The sequence below is a fragment of the Pseudophryne corroboree genome, chromosome 5 (assembly GCF_028390025.1).
Source record: "Pseudophryne corroboree isolate aPseCor3 chromosome 5, aPseCor3.hap2, whole genome shotgun sequence".
Lineage (NCBI taxonomy): Eukaryota > Metazoa > Chordata > Amphibia > Anura > Myobatrachidae > Pseudophryne > Pseudophryne corroboree.
Genome location: NC_086448.1, coordinates 728,443,478 through 728,469,074, shown reverse-complemented (window position 1 = coordinate 728,469,074; position 25,597 = coordinate 728,443,478). Strand labels below are relative to the sequence as shown.

The 25,597-nt window shown below is 44.5% G+C and overlaps 1 long non-coding RNA gene across 2 annotated transcripts; it reads right to left on the bottom strand.

The window, feature by feature from the left end:
* Window positions 1–401: 401 nt before the first annotated feature.
* LOC134929375 (uncharacterized) lies at window positions 402–25,377 on the bottom strand. Of its 2 annotated transcripts, none has more exons than XR_010178520.1 (3): window positions 25,194–25,377; window positions 20,976–21,078; window positions 402–952 (listed from the first exon to the last, which is right to left on the bottom strand). It is a non-coding gene; the product is annotated as an uncharacterized LOC134929375 (long non-coding RNA). The 2 variants fall into 2 exon arrangements; XR_010178519.1 differs by lacking the exon at window positions 402–952 and adding an exon at window positions 12,635–12,883.
* Window positions 25,378–25,597: the final 220 nt, after the last annotated feature.

Below are 25,597 nucleotides of genomic sequence, written 5' to 3'. Positions count from 1 at the left end.
CACTCACATCAAAAAAAGGGTAATGATAAGCCCATAAAGGTATCTTTCATATGGAGACTGCCATAAACCATAAAATAGAGGCTTAATCTAAAATGGATTGATGTACACAGGCGTACCCGAACTCACACTGGATAAATGACACACGTTCCTATAGCAGTATCTTTCACACCATGGCACTCAAATATAGGCGTACCCAGACTCACGTTGAAGTGAAATAGATGAATCCTATCAAGGTATCTTTTAAAAAACTTTCTCCAATCCGTGTGTGATGGCAGGAAAAGTCACAAAAAGTGTATAAAAATTTCCCAAAAGAAAATCCAAATATAATATTCATAAAAACAAAATTGTACTTTATTCCAATCCGACAGAACAAGAGGTTTTTCAAATAGAAGAAAAGTCCAGGTTCAATACAAAACAATAATTGTCCATAAAAAAATAAATTTGTTGGCCGTTTAAAAATTAAATTAAAAGAGGAAAATGGAAATCTTGCTACTCACAGTCCAGATAATGTCGACGCGTTTCGGTCGTGAGACCTTTGTCAAGACATATCTGAACTGTGAGGAGACTAGGTATTTATAAGGACACTGGCCTATCTGTGAGTAGCAGGAAGTGATGCCGTCAATTAGCCGACTTCCTGTTCCTTAATTCCATTACTTGTAAAATTGTGATCAAAAGGCAATAAAGAAATAAGATACATCGCGGTTTATATAATGTTATTGGAGACAAATCCATAAAGTTCGTATATTTGGTGCAGAAGCATTCATTCTTGATCAATCGCGCTGGCCGCGCTTGGCCTTATGGGATTCGTAGTTCTTTGATTCCAATTTGCGGTCCATATATGGTGTTTCCGCCGGAACCGAAAGCGGAAATGACGTATCGGCCGCTCATGTCAGCGCAATTTTCTCAATGCATTCTGGTCTTTGTAGTCTGGTGCCCCGGTCTCAATAGATAACTATGTATCATAACGGTAAAGAGAGCATTAGGGAAGAACACAAAGATCGTTCACCACATTACAACAATACTTAATAAACAATATGATGAATTAGTATCATATAATAGTGATTTGTATGGACACTAATGACGTCAGTCAGAGAATATATAACAATAACACAAACTGATGAAAATTACAAAAAATGAATTGAAAAATAGAGAAATAATTAGAGTAGGGCATAAAAACCGCTACCTGACATGATACTTCCCGGTCCCATTTATAAACATAAAATATTAGCAACCCTCATGCAGCCCGTAGTTCACGTTATTTTGAAATATATATATTAGGGTATTCCTGGTTCTATCGTATCTAAGATATATCTATAAGAACCATTTAAGCTCAAAGTCACTGTTGAGCCCTGTTGGAATAAGGGTATTATATGTGAAAATAGCCTTCATTTCCGCTTTTGCAAGTTGGGACAATGTGTCCCTGTATCTGATATTATTTTTGATGTGTTTAATTCCATAAAAGCCCACGATGTTAGAGATTGCACAATTGTGGACCTTTTTAAAATGCAATGAGAGAGAATGGGTCTCCAGACCTTTTTTAATATTTCTTATGTGCTCACCCATCCTCACTTTTAAATCTCTAGTGGTTCTTCCAATGTAAAACAGCGAGCAGGTGCATTTGATAGCATAAACCACGTTTTTGGTGTGACAGGTGATGAAGTCTGTGATTTTTACTTCAGTGTCGTTTATGTAAATGCTTTCGATCTTATTATGTCCCTCGCCAGTAATATTTTTGCAACCCTGACAACCCCCACACCTGTAAAAACCTTTTGAGGTGATCCTTGATATAGGTTGCGCGGAGGGGAGACTGCTGGAGACAAGTTTGGATTTCAAATTGGGTGCTCTGCGGTATATGTGGATAGGCTTTTCTGGAACAAGGGTGCCTATGACAGGGTCTTTCCGTAAAAGATCCCAATGTTTCCTAAATACCCCTTCGATCATGCGATGTTGAGAGGTGAACTCAGTAATGAATGCCCAATCGAATTTGGGGTCCTTTTTCGGATCTAATTCGCTGTTGGTTTTTTTCTTCTCAAGGAGGCTCTCTCTGTTGATATCCATAATTTTGGATTTGGCAGTATCAATCCTGTTTCGATCATACCCACATGCTACAAATTTTTCTGTCATGGCATGTGCCTGTGATTCGAAAACTTTATTATCAGTACAGTTGCGTTTTAGACGTTTAAATTGACCTGTAGAAATCGAGTTCAACCAGTTGTCGTGGTGGCAACTGGTAGCCCCAATAAAAGTGCTGGAATCCGTAGGTTTGGAGTATGTTCTGGTATGGATTGTGTTATCTTGTATATAGACTGTTATGTCCAAAAAATTGATACTTGTATTGCTATTTTCAAAAGTGAGTTTGATATTTAAATTGTTAGTATTCAGAAAGGAACAGAATTCAGACAAAGAATCCATCTCGCCCTTCCAGACAAAAAATATATCGTCTATATATCTGGCATAGGACACCAGACTCGCCCCGAATGGGTTGTTGGACCAGATATTGTTCAACTCCCACAAACCCATGAACAAGTTTGCATAGCTTGGGGCGAATCTGGTGCCCATAGCCGTGCCCGTCTTTTGAATGTAGAAGTCACTCCCAAACATAAAAAAATTATTGTTGAGAATAAACGTTATTCCTTCTACCACCAGTTCTTGAAGGTTTTTAGATAAATTGGACATGTTGAGAAAGTGCTTGACTGCTTGTATGCCATCTAAGTGGTCAATGATGGTATAGAGCGAGCTTACGTCCGCTGTGACCAAAATATAGTTACTCTGCCATTGGATCTTTTCTAACTGGCAGAGGAAATCCCCAGTATCTTTCAAGTGTGATTTATTTTGAACCACTAGTGGTTGCAAAATGAAATCAATAAACTTGGAGAGATTAGATGTTACCGAATCAACCCCTGAAATGATGGGTCTACCCGGTGGCGCTGTTGCATGTTTATGTATTTTCGGTAGAATATACATAACTGGTACTGTGGGGTTCTCGACGTAAAGAAATTTCGCCTCCTTAGTGGTGATCGTGCCCTTTTTCTCAAACTTCTCTATCATTTCTTTGAGTTTGGATAAGACTTGTTCAGTGGGGTTGTTTCTTAATTTTCTGTATGTAGATACATCATTGAGTTGGCGTAGGACCTCTCGTTCATAGTCCTCAAGGTCCATGAGGACTATGCCTCCGCCTTTATCTGTAGGTTTGATAACCACAGTATTCAAATCTTTTAAATCCTTTAGAGCTTTCCTTTCCTTGTATGTGAGGTTGCACCTTGACTGTTGGTTCTTTTTGGTGGATTTATCTGAAAGATGTTTGCAGTCTTCAATTACCAAAGCACCAAAGGTCTCTATGAATGGGCCCTGTAAATATTTGGGGTAAAAAATAGATTTTGGCTTGAAAGGGGTCACTGGTGGCGGTTCTACTTCATTACTAGCCTCCTGGTTTGCGAAAAATTTCTTGATAGTTAATTTCCGCAAAAATCTTTGTATATCGAGATAAATATCAAAGGGGTTGGATAAATTAGTAGGGGAATATTTCAAACCCTTTTCCAACACTTTTGACTCAACACTGGTGAGTGTATGTGAACTCAGATTAAAAATTTTTACTGCTGAAGAGGTTTGTGGGGATGCCTCTGGGGTAATTTGGATCGGTTCCTTATTTTTCCAAATTTTTCTCTTCTTGCATTTCCCTTTGTGTTGTTTCTGTTTCCCCCCTCTCTTGCCCCTACAGGTTTTGTAACTAGCTACCTCGGGTTGTAGGAATCTCGATTCCTCCCTAAAAAATGACTCGTTCCCTCCAGTGGTGAAAAGACATTAGATGTATATATAGAATCTCTTTGGTTTCTCAGAGGTCTTTCTCTATGGTTTCTTTTAGGGATTTCTCTCCATTCTGGTGTATGGTCCCTCGTGGACTCCACCCGGTTTCTATAAGTGAAATGTTCTCTATACGGTCTATAAGTTTGGGAATGAAACCCCTCATTTTTAGGTATATACCTATTGTCCAATTCGTTTTTTTGTTGTATGGGACTCCTCCCCCTCCTTGGTCTAAATGGCACTGTCCTTCTTTGTGGCTTATCTGATATTTTCATAAGTCTTGGGCTGGACATTTCTTGTGAGGCCTCATTAGGAACAATCAACTCCTTCTTGTCCCTATTAAATTTTTTAAATTTTTTATCTATGAGTTGTTTTTGAGATCTTTTTATTTTTACTTCGATGTCTTTCTCAAATTCTTTGTATTCTTTCGAATCACAATACGGGGTTACAAGGGATTTGAGAATACCAATTTCATCTTCTAGTTTGGAAAGTTCTTTTTTTCTTTCCCTGATGATTAATTTCATCAGGGAAAGGGAACAGTTCTGTAGAATATTGTCCCATTCGGTCCTAAACTCTTCATTAGCTGAAGTGAAGGTAGAGGTTTTAGTAATTTTCAGACCCCGTGGGACAAGGTTATTGGCTAAGTATTTGTCCAGGGTAGCCACCTCCCACCAGATTTTACTCTCTTTTAATAGGGTGGTCTCTAACTTTCCCATAACAGAGTCTAGGTTATAATCTAAAAGTTCAGTGACTTCTCTATTATCTCCGAAGACATTTTCAAATAGTGCAGTACGTTGATCTCTATATGTGAACATTTTACAAGAGTTGCTGCCAAATGGAACTCGCTTTGACAATGGTGAGAAAATGGAATAGCAAAAGTCTAGAAAAAGTCAAGCAAGTTCCCTGGGCGCAGAGCCGCCTGTACACTTCTGATGTCAAAATAAATGTCACCACATTTATAAAACACAGATATCTAACACAACAGATAGACACCAGATTGTGTCCTAGGCGCTTAAAGAAATGGATAATTTGTACAATACGCTTTATTTTTCTGAAGAATACTAAATCTAAAGATACCTTTCAAGGAGTGCCCTCTACATCCTTTGTGTGAGTTTTGGGTACGCCTGTGTTTGATTAAATCACCATAATATACTGTCTGGTCACCTGGATGCTGTCAACATCACTATACTAAAAGATACCTTTATGGATACACCTACATTCACCTTATTGTGAGTGGGGTACGCAAGATAGCTGTGGAGCATCTTTCTCACTACAATTTTTCTTCATTTGTCTGTCATTATTGGATTGTTAGCAATACTACACATTGTATGCTATTTTTTCTTCCACATGTTTGAATAATTACGGTACAATACAACCGGACGAGATTACAATACAAGGAGGGAACCAATCCTGAGGCCATCCATCTCAAAAAAGGAACGTATTGTACAAATTATCCATTTCTTTAAGCGCCTAGGACACAATCTGGTGTCTATCTGTTGTGTTAGATATCTGTGTTTTATAAATGTGGTGACATTTATTTTGACATCAGAAGTGTACAGGCGGCTCTGCTCCCAGGGAACTTGCTTGACTTTTTCTAGACTTTTGCTATTACTTACCAAGTAACAATGCAGTACTAAACTAAAACGAAGTTGTACTGAACCAAATAATATTTGCAGGAAAACGAAGCGCTGGGCAGGCGCCCAGCATCCTCTACAGACTACGAGAAAAGGATTTACCGGTAGGTACCAAAATCCTATTTTCTCTTACGTCCTAGAGGATGCTGGGGTACACATTAGTACCACGGGGATGTACCAAAGCTCCCAGAATGGGAGGGAGAGAGCGGAGGCTCCTGCAGAACTGATTGACTGAACTTCAGATCATCAGAGGCCAAAGTATTGAACTTGTAAAACTTTGCAAACTTGTTCGACCGCGACCAAGTTCCAGCTCGGCAAAGTAGCACTGCCGAGACACCGCGGGCAGCCACCCAGGAAGACCCCACCTTACGAGTAGAGTGGGCCTTAACAGATTTAGGACACGGCAATCCTGCCATAGAATACGCATGCTGGGAAGTGAACCAGATCCAGCGAGATATTGTCTGCTTAGAAGCAAGACACCCAATTTTCTTGGGATCATATAGGACAAACAGAGAGTCCGACTTTCTGTAACGAGAAGTTCTCTTCACATATATCTTCAGAGCCCTTACAACATCTAAGGATTTTGATGTAATTGAGGAGTCAGTAGCCACTGGCACCACAATAGGTTGGTTGAAATGCCGACACAACCTTCAGAAGAAACTGCTGACGTGTCCGGAGCTCAGCTCTATCTTCATGGAAGATCAAGTAAGGGCTTTTACAGGATAAAGCCACCAATTTGGATACGCGTCTAGCAGAAGCAAAGGCCAATGACGTGACCGCCTTCCATGTAAGAAACTTGAGCTCAACCTCTGGAAGAGGCTCAAACCAATTCGACTGGAGAAACTGCAACATAACGTTAAGGTCCCAGGGCGCCTTAGGCGGTACAAAGGGAGGTTGGGGACTTCCGGTTCCGGCGCGCGGATGAGCGGCTGCTGAAGGAGACAGCTCCGCCAAGCCGAGTGCCCCACTCTCTCTTTACAAGGCAATTAAGCCTCCCTACAGCCGCCTGCACCGCCGGAGAGTGAGGGGGACAAGTACCGCTGTATGGAACGGTACTTGTCAGTCATGCCCAGAGGAAAGTCGCGCACCGAGCCGGAGAAGGAGCTGAGACGCGCCCAAGCTAAAATGGCGCTGGACGCTGTCTCCTCACAGCTGCAGCATGAAAAGGCTCATCTCAGCCCAGATGGCGGCTCCCAATCAGCGCAGTCAGCGGATTCAGATGAGACATCTGAGGAGGATTCCCCCCCAGTTCAGCAGACTAAAGGTGGGAAAAATAAGACTCAGGCAGTGAAAGCATTGCTCCCTGATAAAACACTGCAGCTGTCAGTGTCACAGTTTGATCATGCTGATATGGTGATGGCTATTAAACAGGCTATTAGTCCACTGTTCAAAGAACAAACAGCTGATATTAATAATCAACTGGCACAATTGACTCAGAGAGTACTTGGCATTGAACAGCGTCTTGGAGAGACTTACTGATGTGGCTAATCTCAAAAAATCTACTTCTAAGAACACGAAAGATATCTTGCAATTACATAACAAGATTCAAGATTTAGAGAATAGATCACGAAGAGGGAATCTTAGGATCATAGGTCTACCGGAAACGGTCAAAGGTCAAGATTTATTTGACTTAATAAAAAAGTCTCTGCCGGCTTTGCTCTATGTGGAAGATAGGTGCTCTGACCTGATAATTGAACCAGCCCATAGATTAGACCTTCTTAGACCACAAGAGGGAGCCAGACCCCGGGCGGTGATATTCAAGCCTCTGAACTTTCTTCATAAAGAATTGCTGTGGTCTGCGTCTCGCAAGATAAAGCAGCTAATATGGGACGGACATAAAATTCTTCTATTTCGGCTGAGTTATCCAAGGTCAGACGTGACTTCACCCATTTACGCTCCCGCCTTATCCAAGAAAATAGGAAATTTGCCCTTTTATACCCAGCACGGTTGCGCATATACAACGGTTCTCACTTCGTTGATTTTTTGTCTCACATTGATGCGGAAGCCTATCTTAAAGAAGCATCAGAGGCTGATGTGAATAACTCCAGGTTGTCTCATTGTGAATGATTCTGCAGCTACTGCCGGCTGGAGTTGGATTTTGAACTGCCATTGCGGGACACAACCGGTCTTTGCCTGTTGGAACTTTTTTGGATCCTTGTCTCTTCTGCAACTCAAATGGACACGTGAAATATCAGGGTACACTCCTCGCATTGACATATCCTTGACCTATAATGCATTGTCTGTGGAATCACGTACACTCAGACGTGGGTTGCTGCACTGCCCTACCAGAGGCAGAACTCTGGGAGGCAACGGAGTCAGCTGCCGCCGGGCTCCTGCTTTGAAGAGTGGCACCTCTTCTCCTGTTCCGTGTGTTCAGTGACATTAATCAATTAAGTTAATTGACAGAGTCCGGTATCTTTTCCGTAGCCGACTTCCCCACTAGTCACTGCACCTTACAAATCACACCCTCTTTATTATAGATATACTGGAAGCAGACACCTTACTGATGAAGCTATTTGCTCCTATAAAGGAAACATGAGAATTCTAACTATATGAAGTTATTTCTCTGACCATTACACGTAACTTCATATAGTTAGAATTCTCATACTTCCTATGCAAGAGCAGACTTCCTATGCATGCTACCAGTGTAAAAGGTTGTGGGTTCTAATCCTGGATATGACACTTGCAAATTAATTGTCAGATAAATAATCAGCATTGTGAGTGACTGAGTAGATCTATGTAGTGTGTGGTTGGACCCCTACATAGTTCTGCCTAGTTGCAACGGTTTTGTACGGTGTTACTCGGATCTCAAAATGGCATCTTATTGGCTCACGGATGATATATAGGGGGCACCAATATTTTTCTTGCCTCTGGGCAACTGGGATAAACTTACGCCACTGGCCCTACCCTTACATGTAGAAAGCATGCTTTGCTAAATTTGTTTGGATGTTGATATTTTTGTGCCTTATTTCTCTCGGTTAACGTGAGCAACTTCCTAGTTATTATTGCATCTCTTATTATGTGGATTTTATATTACAAGCTTGAGTGCTGCGACAGTTAATTTTGGTAAAGATTTATCTGTTTGCCGCTGCCTATCACCCTCCCTTCCCCTCCCCCCCTTCATCCCCCCCCCTCAATCCCTAACTGAATGGGCTGCATGATCAACCAGTAGACGGGCGCTGTCTGTGTTAAGTGTTATATAGAGGGTTGAGAGTACGTTGGATGCGGAGTTCAATGTTGCTGAACTCTATCCTAGGCGACAGGAGTCGCCTATTGTTGGCGGAAGTGTTCCTAATGTTATTGATTTTGCTAATTTCTTTTTCCTTTGTTTGTATGTTTGAACACCACTTGGTGTTCCCCTCTCCCTCTTTCCCTTCTTCATCTCCTTCTATCCTCTATACTATGGTCTCTGATCTCACTATCACGGTCCCGTACATGTCTGACAGGTTCTCCCCCGAATGATCTCGTTGAAACGCTGATATGGCTTTGCATATAGGTACTTGGAATGTGGGGGGGCTTAACTCCCCGAATAAACGCAAATGTGTTCTTATGTATTTGAAAAAATTGCGTTTACATATTGTTTCATTACAGGAGACACATTTACTGCAAAGTGATATACACAGACTGAATATTTTGGGCTGGAGGGTTTTGATGTCAGCCTCTTACAACTCAAAGTCAAGGGGGGTTGCGATTATTGCGCGCTCCTCCCACTCAATAGAGATCTCAGATGTCACCATCGATCCAATGGGGCGCTATGTTGTACGTAGGTTGTTATATGAAAAAATGCTCTTTGTCTGTGCTTCTATTTATGCGCCTAACGTATATTCCCTACATTTCCTGACAAAACTTATTTCTATACTAATGGCACGCTCTCACTTACCCATGATAATTGGAGGAGACCTAAATCTTATATCTCTAGCTCATCTTGACAAACAATCTCACACATCTCTTAATGTTAAGATTCCTAAGTTTGGTGTTCCAGAATTTGCTCGTGACTTACACGTGCTTGATTTATGGCGCACCTTACACCCAACAGACAAAGAGTACTCCTGTTTGTCGGCAGCAACGGGACGAATGTCGTGAATAGATTATATGTTGACTTCAGTTTCTCTCCTACCACGATTGTCTGGAGCGAAGATGGAGCCAATAACAATTTCGGACCACGCAGTTGTTTGGATTCAGTTGCAGATGTCTTCTGATAGAGGTAGCTCCATTCGCTGGAGATGCCCCTCGACACTTAACACTTCTCAAACATTGAAAGATTTAATACTCAAATCCTGGGATGAATTTGAGATGGGTAATAGTGAAACAAAATTGTCTAAACCAGTACTCTACTGGCAAGCCTTTAAGGCAACACTTAGAGGGGTCATAATTTCGTACACTGCTTCACAGAAAAAGCAGGCCATCTCTCAATTCACCCGGGCGCAGGATACGCTGACGTCCTCATTTCAGCTTTATAAATCTAACCCATCAGTAGATACAAACATCTCCTATAATAAAGCTAGACACCACTTTGAGAATCTATTTATTAAAATGGAAGCGTTCTATACTTTTGTAAAAGGCTGTAAATTTCATAGATTAGCCAACAAATCTGGTAAACTCCTTTCCAATTTGTTGAATGGTCAGCGCAAACCACCTACGGTTTACCCACTCAAAATGGAGGATGGGAACATGATATCTTCAAACACTCAGATAGCGGAGGTGTTGAGAGATTTGTACACCTCACTCTACTCAGCCCCACTGGCTGATACATCTCAAGACTCGTCTTTCTGGCAAGGCTTACCTATCCCACAGCTACCACATTCTATGGGTGATGTCCTGACTTCTAGAATTACTGCAGAAGAGGTTGCCCTGGCGAACTCTAATTTAAAAATGGGGAAAGCCCCAGGCCCAGATGGTCTTACTCCTGAGCTCTATAAACTTTTGTCCCCCCGTATTGTACCTATACTGGAATTGGTTTTTAATTCTATTTTAGACTTGGGGGAATTACCATTGCATTATAACACAGCGCTAATTAGGGTTCTCCTGAAACCAGGCAGAGAACCCTCCGACCCGGGTTCATATAGACCCATATCCTTATTGAATATTGAATATAAAATGCTGAAAAAAATTCTGGCGAACCGTTTGAAACAGCTTCTTCCAAATCTTATTCATGAGGATCAAACGGGTTTTGTGCAAGGTAGAAACTCTACAGTCAGTGTGAGAAGGGTATTGCTGGCGGTGAGTGGTTCCCGGAGTGCCATGTCGGCTGCCCCACAGGCTATACTATCACTAGGTGCTGAAAAGGCGTTTGACATGGTGCTCTGGGACCACCTGTACGATGTCTTAATGTGTTTTGCCTTCCCTGATAGATTCATAGGTTTTCTAAAAACATTGTACACCCAACCTAGGTCGCAGCTGATATGTAACAGTTTTCTTTCAGATCCATTCCTAATAATGAGGGGCACCCGTCAGGGGTGTCCCTTATCACCTCTGTTGTTCATTTAAGCTTTAGAGCCTTTGGCTATCGCCATAAGACAAAATCCGTTATACCAGGGTATTGTGATTGGTGGCAGGGATCTAAGAGTATCATTGTTCGCAGACGATATGCTCTTGTTCATCACTAATCCTTGTCACTCGATCCCAGTAATTTTGGAATTGATTTCTCAGTTTGAGGACATATCAGGGTATAAAATAAATGTAAACAAATCAGAGTTATTGTTTATAGATGGAAACGGCCAGAATGCATTGACAGAGAGTAATACTTGGAACATAAAAATTATGCCTTCCCACTTAAAATACCTTGGTATCCTTATAGCTAACAACTTATCTGCAGTTTACAGCTTGAATTTTAGACAAGTAATTAAAAAAATGGAAAAATCTCTAGTACAATGGCATGACCTACCACTGTCGCTTTTAGGTAGAATCGAGGTGGTAAAGTCTATCCTGATGCCTAAACTGTTATACCATATGCAGATGTTGCCCTTCAAACTGACCAAGAAAGATATTACCCATGTTGATAAGATCTGCTCCAGGTTTATTTGGAAGTCAAAAAAACCTAGGATTGCATCCTGGAAATTAAGGTGTCCAAGAGCAGCTGGAGGTTTGGGCTTACCTGACCTTATGCATTACTCGAGAGCACTTCTATTCAGATTTGCGCTTGATTGGTTGACAGAAGGTAGTAAATTAACAGGCTTTGAGTTGGAACGAGGCTATTTTCATCCGTACTCCCCAGGAGCTCTATTGCTTGCCCCAAAAGGCCTTGGCCCTCATTCCGAGTTGATCGGTCGCAAGGCGAATTTAGCAGAGTTACACACGCTAAGCCTACGCCTACTGGGAGTGTATCTTAGCATCTTAAAATTGCGACCGATGTATTCGCAATATTGCGATCACAAACTACTTAGCAGTTTTAGAGTAGCTCCACACTTACTCTGCCAGTGCGATCAGTTCAGTGCTTGTCGTTCCTGGTTTGACGTCACAAACACACCCAGCGTTCGCCCAACCACTCCCCCGTTTATCCGGCCACTCCTGCGTTTTTTCCGGAAACGGTAGCGTTTTCAGCCACACGCCCATAAAACGCCGTGTTTCCGCCCAGTAACACCCATTTCCTGTCAATCACATTACGATCGCCGGAGCGAGGAAAAAGCCGTGAGTAAAAATACTATCTTCATAGCAAAGATACTTGGCGCAGTCGCAGTGCGAATATTGCGCATGCGCACTATGCGGAATTTCACTGCGATGCGATGAAAAATACCGAGCGAACGACTCGGAATGAGGGCCCTTATTCCTAAAAGTATCCTTACAAATTTCTTGTTTAAAGATATTTACGAGACATGGGGAGCAGTGAACAAATCGATAGATAGACGATGATAAGAAAACAATGGATACCCCTATGGGGAAATCCCGCCTTTACGCCTGGGTTGGAGAATTCGGCTTGTCGCAGACTGTTCGCTAAAGGTTTGAGGGCCGCTTCTCAGGTATTTGACCCAGGGGGCAAAATTAAGTAATTTAGCGTCTTGCAGGCTGAATTTAATCTCCCTAGTAGTAGTTTGTTCCCTTTGATGCAAGTAACTCATTATGCCCTGTCTATAATCTCAAGCCATGGTCGAGACACAGATGTAGATCCCTTGCAACACATTGTTTTCCGGTACACTGCCAATAAATATAAAACGAGGCTGTTGTATGGAATATTTATGAAACCCAAGATACCCAAATTGATAAATAAGACTCATTCGATGTGGCTTTCGGATTTACCATCCTTGGTGACCGACAAAGCTTTACTTAAATATTATGACAAGACTCTCAAGATTCTGCGGGCCGCTGTCCTACAAGAGGTACATATAAAAACTTTAGAAAATCTTTAGAGCCTATATGACACAAGGACAGAGACAACACTTTATAGCAGAGGAATCTGGCAGATGTCCAAAATTCAAAGCCCCCTCAGCGACATTAATCCATAACCTTTGGACCTGCGGAAAGATCAAAAAATTCTGGCATAAGTTGATTTATTATATACATTTTACTTTTGCTTTAAGGGTGTCGCTAGACCCCCTTCCTCTACTATTCGCATATTTTGACAATTGGGCTTTAGATACATCTCAGTCTCATTTGATTCCCTTTTTGATGAATCTTGTGACAGTGGCAAAGAAAGTAATTATGAACTCTTGGATTTCTAGTCATGTCCCATCAATGAGAGAAGTGGATGTTCTCCTTGTGAGATACATGTATTTTGACCGCTATGAGGCGACTCATGATGCCTCAAGTGGGGATTTTGGGTTCCATCGTAAGTGGGATATATATATCGCCTCACAATCAGAGGAGACACGAAACCGAATTTACGCTTCATTGGATATGTCCAGATAATCCAAGTATTTGGTAAAGATTGTCATACATGGTATGAGAAACCCTGTAACAGTGTGCCGATTCTTCTTCTTCCTCTTCTCCTTCTCCCCACCCCCCCTTTTCTCATTTCCATTTATATACAAACACGAGAACTATACATCTGACAATCTGACATGTTAGAATGGGCCAAAGTGATTGTGAGTCTGCTCCGTTAAGTTTATCAGATGTTAATGGATGTAGGAGATGACTTCAAAATTTTTCCTTGTATCCCCCCCATCCTTCCTGTTCTATTATTGTTTTACTAAAATATTTTAGTATTGGTTATGGTTTCTGGGATCATAATGTCGGTTGGGAGATGAAGGATATAGATTTTGATATGAACGCAGAATATGGTTTCATCTCCACCACTACCTCTACGGTGTTGAAGAATACATTTGTACTGTAAACGTTACACTTCTGAAAGAACAATGCCTTTTATACTGACCAGTTGTACTTGCATTTTCTTTATTTACCATTGATGATTGTCTTATGTACAATGGCTATGTAAGATATACCAACTCTATTCATATGTTTTCGGTCTTGCCATGTTTTTTGATGTATTAACATATAAAAAACCCAATAAAATTTATTTCAAAGGGAGGTTGGATGTGCAGAACTCCCTTCAAAAAAGTCTGAACCTCAGGGAGGGAAGCCAACTGTTTCTGAAAGAAAATAGATAGGGCCGAAATCTGGACCTTCACAGATCCTAACCTTAGGCCCACATCCAATCCTGCTTGCAGGAAGAGGAGAAAACGTCCGGGTTGAAACTCCACCGTCGGAAACTTCTTGGATTCACACCAAGAGACATATTTCTTCCAAATACGATGGTAATGTTTGGACGTTACCCGTTTCCTAGCCTGTATCAGGGTAGGAATGACCTTCCACGGAATGCCCTTCCGAGCAAGTATCAGGCGCTCAACTTCCATGCTGTCAAACGTAGCCGCGGTAAGTCTTGATAGGCGAACGGCCCCTGCTGCAGCAGGTCCTCCCGAAGAGGAAAAGGTTCTTCTTGCAGTAGATTCAGAAGATCCGAGTACCAAGCCTTCTTGGCCAGTCTGGGGCAATGAGGATCGCTTGAACCCTTGTTCTCCTTATGAGCTTTAGGATTCTTGGGATGAGTTGGAGTGATGGAAACACGTACACTGACTGGAACACCCACGGAGACACCAGGGCATCCAGTGCCACTGCCTGTGGGTCCCTTGACCTGGAACAATAACGCCGAAGCTTCTTGTTGAGACGAGAGGCCATCATGTCTATTTGGGGTAATCCCCAAAGGTCTGTTATTTCCATGAACACCTCCGGATGGAGACCCCACTCCTCTGGATGGAGATCGTGTCTGCTGAGGAAGTCTGCTTCCCAGTTGTCTACTCCCGGAATGAAGATGGCTGACAGTGCCAACGCGTGCTTTTCTGTCCAGAGGAGTATTCTTGTGACCTCTGACATTGCGGCTCTGCTCTTTGTTCCGCCTTGTCGGTTTATGTAAGCCACTGTTGTTACGTTGTCCGACTGCACTTGAATGGCCCGATTTCTTAGAAGAGGGGCCGCCTGAAGAAGACTGTTGTAGATGGCTCACAGTTCCAGGATGTTGATGGGCAGGCCGGCTTCCAGGCTTGACAACCTTCCTTGGAAGGTTACTCCTTAAGTGACTGCTCCCCAGCCCCGAAGGCTCGCATCCGTGGTTAGAATGACCCAGTCCTGAATCCCAAACCTGCGGCCCACCAGAAGGTGAGGCAATTGGAGCCACCAGGGGAGTGAGATCCTGGCCTTTGGCGACAGACGAATTCTCTGGTGCATGTGGAGATGAGATTCTGACCACTTGTCCAGGAGATCCAGCTGGAAGGTCCGAGCATGGAACCTTCCATACTGGAGAGCCTCGTAAGAGGCCACCATCTTTGCCAATAGGCGAATGCATTGATGAACCGACACCCGGGCTGGCTTCAGGACATCCCGGACCATAGTTTGTATCACCAACGCCTCTTCCTGCGGAAGAAACACCTTTTGCACTTCCGTATCCAGGATCAGTCCCAGAAAGGACAACCTCTGGGTTGGTTCCAAATGTGACTTTGGAAGGGTTAGAATCCAACCATGACTCCTGAAGAGACGTGTTGTGAGAACAATGGATTGCAGCAGCTTCTCCTTGGACGATGCTTTTATCAGCAGATCGTCCAGATATGGAATGATGTTCACCCCTTGTTTGCGGAGGAGAATCATCATCTCTGCCATCACCTTGGTAAACACCCTTGGTGCTGTGGAGAGGCTGAATGGCAGGGCTTGGAACTGGAAATGACAGTCCAGCAATGCGAAACGGAGATAAGCCTGATGCGGCAGCCAGATCGGAATGTGGAGGTACGCATCCTTGATATCCAGGGATATCAGGAATTCCCCCTCTTCCAAACCTGATATCACCATCCTGAGAGACTCCATCTTGAACTTGAACTCCTTTTGAAAGGGGTTCAATGACTTTACGTTCAGAATGGGCCTGACCGAACCATCCGGTTTCGGTACCACGAAAAGGTTCAAATAGTAACCTTTGTTCTGCATGTGAGGTGGTACTGGCACAATGACCTGTGCCTCCACCAGTGTTTGGACAGCGTCCTGTAGTACAGTGCTGTCTGCCAATAGAGTTGGTAAGCATGATTTGAAAAAATGATGAGAGAGACCTTGAAATTCCTGCCTATATCCCTGGAATACAATATCTATCACCCAGGGATCCAGGCCGGACGATACCCAGACGTGACTGAAATATTTGAGTCTGGCTCCCACTGGCCCCATCTCCAGGCCGCGCAGTCCACCGTCATGCGGAGGACTTTGGCGTACCTGATGCAGGCTTTTGTTCCTGGGAACCCGCAGCTGCAGGTTTCTTGGATTTAACACAACCTCCCCTAAAGCAGGTATTGGATGCTCTGGCCTTTATAGGTCTGTTAGGCCGAAAGGACTGCGTTGCAGAGGAAGAGAAGGATTTCTTCGGAGCAGGTGCAGCTGAGGGAAGAAACGGAGACTTACCTGCTGTAGCCGTGGATATCCACACATCTAGAGCTTCCACAAAGAGAGCCTGACCTGTATAGGGTAGGGCCTCTACACTTTTCCTGGATTTCGCGTCGGCCGACCACTGGCGCAGTCACAGTCCCAGACGAGCTGAAACAGACATGGAAGATATTCCCGCAGCCACGGAACCCAGGTCTTTCATGGATTCTACCATAAAACCTGCTGAATCATGTATATTGCATAAATATAATGCAACATTATCCCTGTCCATCATATCCAAATCCTCAAGTAAGGTAGCCAACCACTTTACTATTGCCTTTGCAATCCATGCGGTAGCAATAGTGGGACGTCATATGGCCCCTGAAGCAGTGTACATTGATTTAAGTGTGTTATCAATTTTTCTATCAGCCGGCTCCTTTAAGGCGGTAGATCCTGGAACAGGCAAAACCACCTTCTTTGAGAGTCTGGACACAGATGCTTCAACAATCGTCAGGTTTTCCCATTTTTTCCTATCCTCCTTAGGGAAAGGAAACGCCACCTGGACCCTTTTAGGGACCTGGAATTTTTTCTCAGGGTTTACCCATGCTTTTTCAAATATAGCATTCAATTCCTTTGATGCAGGGAAGGTTAGCGAGGCTTTTTTATTTTCAGTGAAAAAAGCCTCCTCAACCTTGTCAGGTGTGGTTTCATTAACATTCAACACATCCCTGATAGCCTCTATCAACAATTGCACCCCCTTTGCAAGAGATGCGGACCCCCGCAACACATCCCCATCACCGTCTGTGGTGTCAGAATCAGTATCTGTGTCATCTTGTGTGACCTGCTGTTGTGGGGGTAAACAGCGGGGCGTCCTGAGGTACCAGAAACCGGCCATACTGCCATAGAGCTCTGTAATACCTGGGTTGCAGATTCATTACTCGCAACCCTGTCAGAAATCTGAGAAATCCAAGATTTGATAGAGGAAAACCACTCCGGTTCCCTTGCTGGTATCTGTGCTAAACCAGTGCTATCCTGATTACATGGAATGGGACGATCCTGGGAGGATAAATAATCTGCCGCATATGACACAGTATCCCTGGACATAGCTAAAGGAGACCACCAAACACCACACACACACACACACACACACACACACACACACACACACACACACACACACACACGTGAGGGCAGACAGAGTTCCCCCCCCCCAAGAGTGGCAAGAGAGACAGAGAGATTGGAGCCAACCCACACACAGCGCTTTTATCAAAGGGAGACCCCTTGTCAGCGTTGACTGTGCACCTTAATAGGACACAGTCTTATTACAGCCTTGCCTCCCTTCTACAACCCCCTGGTACCGTGTACAGATAGCTGGAGTTGCTGTGGACGGACCTGTCCTTCCTCTCAGCGCTGTGCAGGCAGGAAAATGGTGATGGAACGCTGCTGGGTCCACTCTGAGGAGAAGCTCCGCCCCCTTAATGGCGCTGTCTTCCTGCTCTTCAAGGATTATACTGGCCTGGAGAAAATGTGCTGACTGAGATACGCGGACCCCGACAGACTTGTGAACCAGTGTGGGGGTAAGTGCTGGCCCAGGGCACCCCACCATGTGCCTCTGAGCCTTCCCAGGAGCGCAGTTAATACTGCGCTCCCTCCCAGTTGCCGCCATCTTCACACCGGCCCCCCGCTTGCTAGGGGGGCTGGTGTCTCACTCACCACATCTTCAGCTCTGCAAGGGGTTGGCGGCATGCTGCTGGGGCGATCGGTCCCCTGTGGCGGAGAAGGATCCGACCCCTCTGGAGCTCAGTGTCCAGTCAGCGGAGACAGTGGCTCAGACCCTGCAGGTTGGACACTGCTCCCCCCCTTAGTCCTTGCTGCAGGGAGGCTGTTGCCAGCAGCCTCCCTGTAAAAAAATAAACTCTTCCAGGAAAGCTCTGTAGAGCTCCCCTAGCTGTGACCGGCTCCTCCGGGCACATTTTCTAAACTGAGTCTGGTAGGAGGGGCATAGAGGGAGGAGCCAGCCCACACTCTCAAACTCTTAAAGTGACAATGGCTCCTGGGGGACCCGTCTATACCCCATGGTACTAATGTGGACTCCAGCATCCTCTAGGACATAAGAGAAATTAATCAGGTAAAGAATTAATTTTAAAATCGGGACAACATAAAAAAAGGAGCGTCAGGGAAGACATCTGCAATAAGATGCCCATCCTCAGTGAGTGATGTTATTTTTCTTCTGGGAAGGTTATAAAGTGTGGCACAGTTACTCCGAAAGGAAAAGTGGGCACTAACATGTTTCCATGGACCAATAAATGTTACTCAAGGAAAGTTACACAAAACAAAACCTTTAAAATGTAATCAAATTGCTTAAAATAAAACTTTCATCCCCCACTTTGTATTACATAGCATTGTCCAGCCCTCAGTGATCACTTCACTTTATTGATATAAGCTTTCCTAATAGTCAGTTGGTACTGGGTTTCTCCATAAGAAATACCCCCCCCCCCCCCACACACACACACACACACATACAATGATAGTCAACCCTTTACTCAGCACAACAATACGTGACATATGATATTTGTACATGTGACTGGTTGTCCTTTGTTTTTTTACTGTAATCGGAATATACAGATATATAATTGTAACGCTGTCATTGCTTTCTCTTCCCACAGACGACTACCTGACCACTGACTGACAAAGTGGATAATAAGGAAAAGCTGCACTAACTCTGCTTTTAGAGGACCTCATTAATGCGTATGGCAGACTGGCTAATGACAAGGTACTTTAACCTAACAGAACATATATACACTACTATATAGCAGCAGATATGGAGATACTGTTCAACTATCTCCACTATATGTCAACACAGGATGGAAAACCATTGTTTATGTAGTCACTGAAGATGGCGTTTGTCTCCACCACTAAAACTGAGTACATACCAAGGGCATAGCTACCATACGTGCCAGGAGTGCAGCTGCTATGGGGCCCAGTGCAGAGAGGGGCCCACCTTCCCTGTCACATGTGTTATATACAAGGGTGTAGCTACCATAGGTGCAGGGAGTTAGCTGCTGTGGGGCCCAGAGCTGTGAGGTGCCCACCTTCCCTGTCACGGTTATATGGGTTATGTACAAGGGCATAGCTACCATAGGTGTAGGGAATGCAGCTGCTATGGGGGCCAGAGCTGAGAAGAGGCCACCGCCATGGTCTGGTTTACCACTGCCCTGGGTACTGAGAAATCAATAACAACCTTAAATGGCTGTCTAGCTGAGCTCCAGGAGTGGATGAGTGGCAACTGGCTGCAACTGAATACTGATAAAACAGAGGACAGGATTGGATGGAACTCACTTCCCTGCACAGTTCGAGAGGCCCCACTCTAGAATTCTTCAAAAACAGTATTCATTTTGGCAAGGATTTTCAATTTAGTTTTAGTCTTAGTCGCTTTCTTAAAATTGGACTAAATTTGAAGTCACATTTTAGTCTTTTTGTTTTGCTTTGTTTTAGTCATGGCTCTCAGTTAACATTGGTTCTCAGTTAACATTTTAGTCAATGTTTTAGTCATAATTTTTGCAGTTTAATGACACTGTAATGGATTTTTCTGAAGAACATTTTGCTACAATACCCTCGAGAAGTTTGTATAACTGTAACTATGGACCTTATTCAGAGACGGACGCAGATCGCTGCATACACAGCCAGATCTGTGCCCATCTCCTCACATGATGGGGTTGCCCAGCATAGGGCAAGGTAGTCCAGCATGTGTAATGGGCCGCCTCCCAATGAAATGCGGACTCATCAAATTCAGGTTGACCCCTTGCTGCGCAGTAGTCAAGTGGTCCGCCATGTTTTTAATCGAAGTGGTTGCATGTGACATTACGCAGCCGCCCCGAAAATGCTCCCGGGCCACCCCCGTTCAGCCTGCTGTGCAACCCCCCCAATGACATGTCAACGCCCCACAAACGCCTGCCACTGTCAATCACACTGCGGCTGCATCCTTTCGGGATGCGGGCGCAATGTGTAAGGTCATGTATACACATTGTGGCCAGTGCGCGTGCGCAGACCACCCGAATGCATCCACCGTGTACAGACATGCGGCTGCATTCAGGTCTGAATGACCCCCTATGTGTTTAGTCATCTAGGCTCAGTAGACTGTACTGTAGTACTCCAATATATCATATACAAATGAATGCCTTAAGTTTGTTAGCAGTGGTTCTCCAACTGTGTGCCGTGGCACCCTGGGGTGTCTCGGGACACTTGCAGGGGTGCCATGGATTGGTGGTCCAGGACCAACTCAAATTATTTATGGACAATGTAATGTGCTAAACCATTGCTGGTAGCGGTCAATCGTAAAATATGTGGAGAACCAGAAAGAAATCTTGTCCCTCACCACACAATTGAACCTAAGGATGACATATAAACACAATTTACTTAATTTAATATTTCTTTCTAAATGTCTCAATAAGAAACTTTGGCCTAGGGGTGCCGTGAGAAACATGCTGATGCTCTAGGGCGCCGTGATTCAAAAAAGTTTGGGAACCACTGTGTTAGAACAAACAAGTACAATACACAATGATATTTCCTTCACAGCAGGTAGATTGCAAATATCAAGAGAACGCCTGAAGAAGGCGTGAAACCATCTGAAATAAGGTGGACCATCTTGTCACACAGCTGGCGAAATTTCTCCATTGCAACTGAAGACCTGCAAAACTGTTTGACAACTGCTTTCACCTTTTCCAAGAGACGTGCAGCCAAGACTTCTTTGTGGACCATGTTGACGACCAACTGCAATGTGTGAACAAAACTAGGTGTCCACTCCATAATGCCTCCATACCTGAGAAACAGACCGAGGACAAAGGACTTAATTATTATTTTAGTGAAAATGTTTTTGTTTTTTTTAAATGTATTTTATTTGAACTGTAATAACTTTAATAATATTACATTGCCTCCTCACATTCATGTTCTCTCTCACTCTCCTCATCATCTTCTGAATCTGCAAAGCTTATTTCCTCTTCTTCCAGTTTGAATGCAGCAACCATGTTGCTCCCATTATCTGTTATAACTGTAAGAATTTTGTTCTTCACATTTCAGTGCACTGGGCAACACAAGCTTTGATGGAATGAGCAGTATGTGGATGGGAGCTCTCTTTTCGAGACTGAGTAATAGGTCTTAAGGTTGGTTCTGCAAATGTAACATGCACTTATAGCAAGGTAGGAAGCAGTAAGTCCCTTGGTTGTCCAAATATCTAGACCAATCGTTATTTTCCGTGCATTGGCTACTCTATCTTTAAATTTCTTTCTTTCACCCTTATAAATGCTATCAATGAGGCGCGGTGGCTTGCTGTGCTCGCCTCAGGTTGTATTCTCCCTCTATTGTGTCATGGACACCCACAAGTGGGACTAGCCCCTGTGCGCCGGGATTCCGGCTGTCTGCATTGTCGGCTGTCGGTATCATGACCGCCAGGATCCTGACAGCCGGCAAATTGATTGCATCCCCCCTGTTATTGTCCTATATTGTCTTGAACTGTCACTTTTTTATTGTTTTTTTTGTCTGTTTGTGTACTCTGTAATTGCGCGCTGCGGATCCCTTGTGGCGCCATATAAAGGCTAATAATATCCAGCCCAGAGAGATAAACCTCATCTCTACGGTGAAATGCTCTATATCTATATAGGACTTCTGTACATGCACTTCCCAGATTAAGTACTCACACCTCATTTTGTCCCACAAAAGGGGTGTTAGTATCAATCCACCACTGGATAAAACACAATGGCCCTCATTCCGAGTCGTTCGCTCGGTATTTTTCATCGCATCGCAGTGAAATTCCGCTTAGTACGCATGCGCAATATTCGCACTGCGACTGCGCCAAGTAATTTTACAATGGAGATAGTATTTTTACTCACGGCTTTTTCATCGCTCCGGCGATCGTAGTGTGATTGACAGGAAATGGGTGTTACTGGGCGGAAACAGGCCGTTTTATGGGCGTGCTGGAAAAAACGCTACCGTTTCCGGAAAAAACGCAGGAGTGGCCAGGGAAACGGGGGAGTGTCTGGGCGAACGCTGGGTGTGTTTATGACGTCAAACCAGGAACGACAAGCACTGAACTGATCGCAGATGCCGAGTAAGTCTGGAGCTACTCTCAAACTGCAAAGTAGTTTGTAATCGCAATATTGCGAATACATCGTTCAAAATTTTAAGATGCTAAGATTCACTCCCAGTAGGCGGCGGCTTAGCGTGTGTAACTCTGCTAAAATCTCCTTGCGAGCGAACAACTCGGAATGAGGGCCCATATTCTTTTTTTCTATTTATCTGGCCCTTTTGTGGTGATTCCCGCACTTTACCACCCTCCATCCTAGATATATAGGCCCTCATTTCGAGTTGATCGCAGCAGGAACTTTGTTAGCAGTTGGGCAAAACCATGTGCACTGCAGGGGGGGCAGATATAACATTTGCAGAGAGAGTTAGATTTGGGTGGCTTATTTTGTTTCTGTGCAGGGTAAATACTGGCTGCTTTATTTTTACACTGCAAATTAGATTGCAGATTGAACACACCACACCCAAATCTAACTCTCTCTGCACATATTATATCTGCCTCCCCTGCAGTGCACATGGTTTTGCCCAACTGCTAACAAAGTTCCTGCTGCGATCAACTCAGAATTACCACCATAGTACATGCAGTGCTGAGTACCAGCATGTCTGCATTCTATTTTCCCTGAGTCTTCAGATCTGTATCATGTAGTCACAAAAGATCCCTGATACACATTTGGTGGTCACAGGGGCGGATCCAGAAAAAAATTACAGGGGGGGCACCATAAGGGGCGTGGCTTCATTGGAATGGGCGTGGCTTAGTTGGAATGGGCGTGGTATTGCAGGAAAAGACTACCTTATACCCCAGTTTTGCAACCTGCACGCCCAGACGTTGGCCACCACAGGAAAGAAAAATAATCCTGATTCATGCCCCTTACATTATTTGTCATTTTTCCTCCTTATAGTAATGCCCAGTATACATTATTCCACATACTGCAATGGCCCTTAGACATTATTCCACACACAATAATGCACATGACACAATATGCACACACTGTAATGCCCCAGACACATTATGCCACACACCGTAATGCCTGTGACACATTATGACAGGAATCGCAATGCCCGTTATACATTATGCTACACACTGCACTGCCCCTGATACATTATAGCACATACAATGTCTGTGACACATTATGCCACACACTGCAATGACCTTGAGACATTATACCACAATGCCCGTGATATAGTATACCATACACCGTAATGCCTGTGACACATACCGCAATGCCCGTTATACCCTATGCCACACACCGCAATGCCCGTTATATATTATGCCACACTGCAATGACCCTGAGACATTATACCACATACCACAATGCCCGTGATATAGTATACCACACACCGTAATGCCTGACACATTATGACACACACCGCAATGTCCGTGATACATTATGCCACACACTGCAATGACCCTGAGACATTATACCACATATCACAATGCCAGCGATATAGTATACCATACACCGTAATGCCTGTGACACATTATGACACACACCGCAATGTCCGTGATACATTATGCCACACACCGTAATGCCCATTACACATTAAGTCCTACAGTAAGGCTTCTAATTACTTTTCAAATACCTGCTCGTTGCCAGGGGTTTCATGCTCTTGGTTCCATGCACGGTGCCAGGGGTTTTCATGCTCAGGGTGTCATGCTCATTGCCAGGGGTTTCATGCACTGGGTGTCATGCTCGTTGCCAGGGGTTTCATGCACTGGGTGTCATGCTCGTTGCCAGGGGTTTCATGCACTGGGTGTCATGCTCGTTGCTAGGAGGTAGTCCTTGTTGCTAGGGCTGTGCTCCCAGTGCCACATATGTCCCCAGTGCCAGATATTCCCCCACGGTGCCAGGTACTCACATGCCCCCAGTGCCAAATATAGCCCCCCCCCCATGTGCCAGGTACACATATACCCCCAGTGCCAGATATTCCCCGACAGTGCCACATATGCCCCCAGTGCCAGATATCGCCCCCCCCAGTGCTATATATGCCCCCAGTGCCACATATGCCCCAGTGCCAGATATTCCCCCCCCAGTGCCACATATGCCCCCAGTGCCACATATGCCCCCAGTGCCAGATATTCCCCCCCCCAGTGCCATATATGCCCCCAGTGCCAAATATGCCCCCAGTGCCAGATATTCCCTCCCCAGTGCCATATATGTCCCCAGTGCCAGATATTCTCCCCCCCCCCCTCCCTGCCAAATATGCCCCCAGTGCCAGATATTCCCCCCAGTGCGTCCCCCCCCCCCCTTCCTCCGCCGCCGCCGCCGCTGCTCCCCCCGCTCCCCTGCTGTTAGGAGGGACACGGAGGGCACAGCACAGTGCACGCCTCCCTGTGTCCCTCCTGTGTCTCCGGCGGCCGCGGGTCACTGTAATAAAGGAAGTGCTCACGAACGGCACTTCCTTTATGAGACCAGCGGCCGCCGGAGACCCAGGAGGGACACAGGAGAGGCGTGCACTGTGCCCTCCGTGTCCCTCCTAACAGCAGGGGAGGAAACGAGACCGCAGACTGACATGCGGACGCTAGTCCGCATGTCAGTCTGCACTAAAAATGACAGGGGGGGCACGTGCCTTGGTGCCCCCCCCCTAAATCCGCCACTGGGTGGTCATGCACACAATTAGCACCTGTATTGTACTTTTTGTATGTTTATCCTGAAGATGGAATAAAAGCTGGAACGTTGATATGACAACGGAGTCACTCTGTATCATTACAAGTCTGCTGAGAGTGCCACTGTTTCCTGGTATTGTAATTATATATATACAAACAGTCACAAATGGGCCGCTCCATAGTGCATATAATTTTTATGTTGTAAAAGTTGTTTAAAATATTCAGATTTATAGCAACACAAAGTTTGCTCATACCATATAATACTTCAGTGTGGGCTTAGTACCACGTGATTTTGATAGCAATCTGCATCTCGACCAGTTCCCCGTCACCTGTCTCTCCTTAGCCATGACCACACACCACGCTGTGTAGCTGAATATCACCACTGCGGCTGGATGCAGGGAACGGGAGTCGGAGCAGGACCACACAGCATCACCAGGCCATGCCTATATTATATATAGTATAATCACAAAGAGATGAAAGGCGCTGGTATTTAAGCAAATTTACTGCTTTTAAAAATTTTTACATGTAAAACACAAAACTACACCTTACCCTGATTGATGCTGTCAAAATGCTGGTGCTGAGGAGACTAATCTGCCTCCTCCTCTGCCCCGTCCTGCCTCTGATGTTGCCCTGCTCAGTGCTGTAAATGCTGGGGTGA